The sequence below is a fragment of the Ruditapes philippinarum genome, unplaced genomic scaffold (genome assembly GCF_026571515.1).
Source record: "Ruditapes philippinarum isolate M1 unplaced genomic scaffold, ASM2657151v2 ctg146_1_1_1_1, whole genome shotgun sequence".
In the NCBI taxonomy this organism is placed as follows: Eukaryota; Metazoa; Mollusca; class Bivalvia; order Venerida; family Veneridae; genus Ruditapes; species Ruditapes philippinarum.
The window spans coordinates 12,087-18,129 of NW_026856086.1; positions in this window are offsets into that span (position 1 = coordinate 12,087).

Below are 6,043 nucleotides of genomic sequence, written 5' to 3' on the forward strand. Positions count from 1 at the left end.
AATATGCCAGTTTATTTGGTAACTTTAATAATGTACTGATTAAATAGCTTTAAATTTACATGGAATTAAACAAGACAAGTAGCTTGCCTAAGGTCAATTGTGGACTTCGCAGGCATCTAAGCGTGTAACTGATAACGATCGCTGATTGGCGTATCTCTGTGACCCCTGTCAGCTTGATTGACAGGCGGCGTAATGTCAATTATCAATGATTGCATATTTGATACAAAATAACTACTTGTATGAATTTATGCTACGTATGCCTTACGGCACACTTGGTTCTCGTCACTTATTAATTTATGACACAGATTATATTACTATTTTGAGCATAATTATTACTATTTTATCTTATAATTTTGTTTACTTTTGTTATTTTGATTTAAAAAAATTCACTACTATTTTTTCATCCGACGATGATAATAACTGAAAAATGAAACGATTTCCATTATCGGAATTGCTTGTTGTTTTTTTTATTATATGAATAATATTAAAAATTTGTTTTCTATTAGGTTTTTATTACAACTAAACGAACTGATCTACATTTTTTTTGCAAAAAACAAAAAAACAAAAAAAAAATACTTTACGGCGGTATTGTTATGTAATAAAATCAAATAGGAAATCAAATAATTTAAAACCGGGGAGACTTGCCATATCGCTTGTGGTCATCACAGCTTTTTGGAAACTTTTAAATTCAAATGGATTTTGTTGATTAATTCGTTACATATGATACTTTTTGTATTCATTCCAAGATAAAATGCCATTGCCTGTCTTTTTATTATTATTATTTTTTATCATTTTTATTAATTAATTATTATTCTTCTTATTATTATTATTAGTATTATTACTTTAATTTATCATTATTATTATTATCATTTTATTAGCTCACCTGTCACAAAGTGACAGGGTGAGCTTTTGTGATCGCTTTTCGTCCGGCGTCCGTCCGTCCGTCCGTTAACTTTTACTTTAAATGGCATCTCCTCATAAACCACTAAGCCAATTTCATCCAAACTTCACAGGAATGTTCCTTTGGGGGTCACCCTTAAAAATTGTTCAAAGAATTTAATTCCATGCAGAACTCTGGTTGCCATGAAAGAAAAAAAACTTTAAATATCTTCCCTATATGCATATAGTAAAAACTTAAAATATCTTCTTTTAAAAAACCCCAAAAGCTAGAGCTTAGATATTTGGCATGAAACATCTTCAAATAAGTGTCTACGAAATTTGTTTAAATAAAAGCCCTGGGTTTAAATTGGTCCCGCCATAGGGTGTCTTTGATTTTCCCTATATGCATATCGTAAAAACTTAAAATATCTTCTTTCAAAGAACCCAAAGAGCTAGAGCTAAGATATTTAGCATGAAACATTTTCTAGTGAGAATCTACCAAGTTTGTTCAAATAAAAGCCCAGGGGTAAAAATTGGCCCCGCCCAAGGGGGTCTTTGATTTTCCCTATATGCATATAGTAAAAACTTAAAAAATCTTCTTTTAAAGAACCCAAAGAGCTAGAGCAAAGATATTTGGCATGAAACATCTTCTTATGAGTGTCTACCAAGTTTGTTCAAATAAAAGCCCTGAGGTCAAAATTGGCCCCTCCCCAGGGCGTCATTGATTTTCCCTATATGCATATAGTAAAAACTTAAAAAATCTTCTTTGAAAAAACCAAAATAGCTAGAGTTTAGATTTTAAGCATGAAATATCTTCTAGTGAGTGTCTACCAAGTTTGTTCAAATAAAAGCCCTTTGTTCAAAATTGGCCCCCAGGGGGTCTTTGATTTTCCCTATATGCATATTGTAAAAACTTAAAAATCTTCTTTGAAAAAAAAACGAAATAGCTAGAGTTTAGATATTAAGCATGAAACATCTTCTAATGAGTGTCTACAAAGTTTGTTCAAATAAAAGCCCTGGGTTCAAAATTGGCCCCGCCCCAGGGGGTCATTGATTTTCCCTATATGCATATAGTAAAAACTTAAAATATCTTCTTTTAAGGAACTCAAAGAGCTAGAGCTTAGATATTTAGCATGAAACATGTTCTAATTGGTGTCTACCAAGTTTGTTCAAATAAAAGCCCTGGGAAACTTTTACTTTAAATGACATCTCCTCATAAACCACTCAGCCAATTTCATCCAAACTTTACAGGAATGTTCCTTTGGTGGTCACCTTTAAAAACTGTTCAAAGAATTTAATTCCATGCAGAACTCTGGTTGCCATGGCAACCGAAAGAAAAAACGTTAAATATCTTCTCTTAAAAAAACCCAAGAGCTAGAGCTTAGATATTTGGCATGAAACATCTTCTAATGAGTGTCTACCAAGTTTGTACAAATAAAAGCCCTTGGGTTAAAATTGGCCCCGCCCCAGGGGGTTTTTGATTTTCCCTATATGCATATAGTAAAAGCTTAAAATATCTTCTTTTAAAGAACCCAAAGAGCTATAGCTAAGATATTTAGCTTGAAACATCTTCTAGTGAGTGTCTACCAAGTTTGTTCAAATAAAAGCCCAGGGGTCAAAATTGGCCCCGCCCCAGGGGGTCTTTGATTTTCCCTATATGCATATAGTAAAAACTTTAAAAATCTTCTTTTAAAGAACCCAAAGAGCTAGAGCTAAGATATTTAGCATGAAACATCTTCTAATGAGTGTCTACCAAGTTTGTTCAAATAAAAGCCCTGGGGTCAAAATTGGCCCCGCCCCAGGGGGTCATTGATTTTCCCTATATGCATATAGTAAAAACTTAAAAAATCTTCTCTGAAAAAACCAAAATAGCTAGAGTTTAGATATTAAGCATGAAATATCTTCTGGTGAGTGTCTACCAAGTTTGTTCAAATAAAAGCCCTTGGGTCAAAATTGGCCCCGCCCCAGGGGGTCTTTGATTTTCCCTATATGCATATTGTAAAATAGATAAAAACAGAATCCCTAAGGAAAGCCCAACACGGCAAAATTGAAAATGTTGCAGGCTCGGTTTGATTGAGCCTGTTCATGGACGGTACTGGAAAGTGCAAGTTACCGTCCACGCCCCCTAGCACCGGCTTAAGCAGAATTCAACATTTAAACATGAAATGGTAAAATTTTGAATTTAGAAACATCCGCAGATGTGTTCATACGGCGGTTATCATGGAACCTTCAATGTGACACTTCCGTGCCATTCCATGAAAAGCGGCGTATGGTCCCCAAGTAATAAAAAGCGTGTGCCCTAAACGAGAAAACAATGGGCGGAACTAAATAAAATGGAATTTTGAAAGGGGATCAGAGGTTATGAACCTGCTTATCACAGATAAGACGTCAAAAGACAAATTTAAAAAGCAGGCAACATATCCTAAGGGTGATTCAACATTATTCAAGTAGGAATATTGGAACCACCCAACTAGAAAATGCCGAAAAATTGAAACTAAAAATACCACAAGCACAACAATAATGTCGTGCTGAACGATCTTCAAGGATCGAAAATATAACATCATTGATTAAATGTACGGGGAGACTTTTAAAAATCTTCTTTAAAAAACCCAAATAGCTAGAGTTTAGATATTAAGCATGAAACATCTTCTAATGAGTGTCTACAAAGTTTGTTCAAATAAAAGCCCTGGGTTCAAAATTGGCCCCGCCCCAGAAGGTCATTGATTTTCCCTATATGCATATAGTAAAAACTTAAAATATCTTCTTTTAAAGAACTCAAAGAGCTAGAGCTAAGATATTTAGCATGAAACATCTTCTTATGAGTGTCTACCAAGCTTGTTCAAATAAAAGCCCTGGAGTCAAAATTGGCCCCGCCCCAGGGGGTCATTGATTTTCCCTATATGCATATAGTAAAAACTTAAAATATCTTCTTTTAAAGAACCCAAAGAGCTAGAGCTAAGATATTTAGCATGAAACATGTTCTAATTAGTGTCTACCAAGCTTGTTCAAATAAAAGCCCTGGGGTCAAAATTGGCCCCGCCGCGGGGGGTCATTGATTTTCCTTATATGTATATAGCAAAAACTTAAAAATTCTTCTTTGAAAAAACCCAAATAGCTGGAGTTGAGATATTAAGCATGAAACATCGTCTAGTGAGTGTCTACAAAGCTTGTTCAAATAAAAGCCCTGGAGTCAAAATTGGCCCCGTCCCAGGTGTTATTGGTTTTCCTTATATTTGTATAGCAAAAACTTAAAAATCTTCTCTGAAAAAAACCCAAATAGCTAGAGTTTAGATATTAAGCATGAAACATCTTCTAGTAATTGTCTACAAAGGTTGTTCAAATAAAAGCCATGGGGTCAAAATTGGCCCCGCCCCAGGGGTGTCATTGGTTTTAACTATATGTATATAATAGTAAAAACTTAAAAAACTTCTTTTAAAAAAACCCAATGAGCTAGAGCTTAGATGTTTAGCATGAAATATCTTCTTATGGGTGTCTACCAAGTTTGTTCAATTAAAAGCCCTTTGGTTAAAATTGGCCCTGCCAACGGGGGGCGGAAGGAGGGGGGTAGATTGTTGTTTTTCATTATATGTGTGTAGTAAAAACTTACATGAAACATCTTCTAATGGGTGTCTTCCAAGTTTGTTCAAATAAAAGCCCTCGGGTTTAAACTGGCCCCGCTCCGGGTGCCTTTATACAGGTGAGCGACATCAGGGCCATTATGGCCCTCTTATTTTAAATTTTTATTTGGTTGTGTATTCCGCGCCATTTTATCTGTTATTTGGATTTTATATCATTATTGCATATTGTATTACACCTTTTTAGCGTCACATCTCATAGATAGTATATTCTCCCATTTGTAAGGAATGGGAATTATCTCCCATTATCAGAAATGGGATTTTCTCCCATGTATCAACATGTGACTTTTCCCCCATAATCAGAATGGGAGATTTCATCCATGGGTGGATTTTTTCCGCAACGAAAATGAGAGGATTTTTAAACATTACTTTTTATGTTTTTATTTACAGAACAAAGTATTTAAAGACTACAACAATAATTTTCTTGCATAAAAGTTAATTCTTTATTTTTTCCACAATCTCCCATTACTTTTATCTCGCATTTTTATAAAATGGGAGAGCAAAACGCCAGTGGGAGAATGATAAAACCCCATGGGGAACTCAACTTAAATTGTCTCCCCAGGACTCATTGTAAGGGGTATGTTAAATTTAAAGACCAGTTTTTGTTTAATTTTATACCCATTGTTGACTGAACTCTTCATTTATTTTCTAATTACATAAGAAAGGGTAGCTGAGTTTGCGAAAATCCCGAATTTGTAAACTTATTCCGGAAGCTGTTTTTTTTCAAATGTCATAGCAGTGTCAAAAATGTGTCCTTGATATCTACCAAATTTGGAAAATATTATTATGGAAACTACGGTAGTTGAATGGACGGCTATTATTTGCCGACATATAGTTTAAATCAAATACAACAAAAGTCTTAAATACTGTATACTTATACAACTCTTGAAAGTTTTTTTATTTAATAATAATATAAATATACAAGGGGTGTTCAAATATGAATGCAACTAGGCCAACATGTTTTGCACGAACTATGAACATGTATCGCATAGGTGGTTACTCTCAATTGAAACAATATACGAGTATGTGTAAATCAGTTCAGTCTGGCTTTGACAATATTAATCTACTCGTGTATAGTTAAGATAAAATACGAGTAGTTGGGAAATGATCTCCTTTTGTCCTGCAAGAACAGTTGTATTATCTTTAATCAAATTTCTTACGTTTCGTCGCCTAAGTGCAATAACATAATAAGTGTTTCTAAATTTAATAGCAGTTAATCAGTAATTGCACTGAGATGAGGGTTTGTTCTCAGCCATATCATCTTTAGATTAAGGTTTTTGTTCACAAAATTATTACACCTTCTATAATATATATTCTTTTCAATTACTATTTTACAATTGTATTTATTATCTTACTTTTTTCTATTACATGTATTTTAAGATATAAAAGGAGCCAGTTATTATAATTTTATATGTTACGTTGAGACACCAAGCAAAGCCTCACATTACTATGTTATTGGTATTTCATTGTTTTACAATACTCACGACTACCACAACATGTGATATATGTATGTTGTTATTGGTAACAAT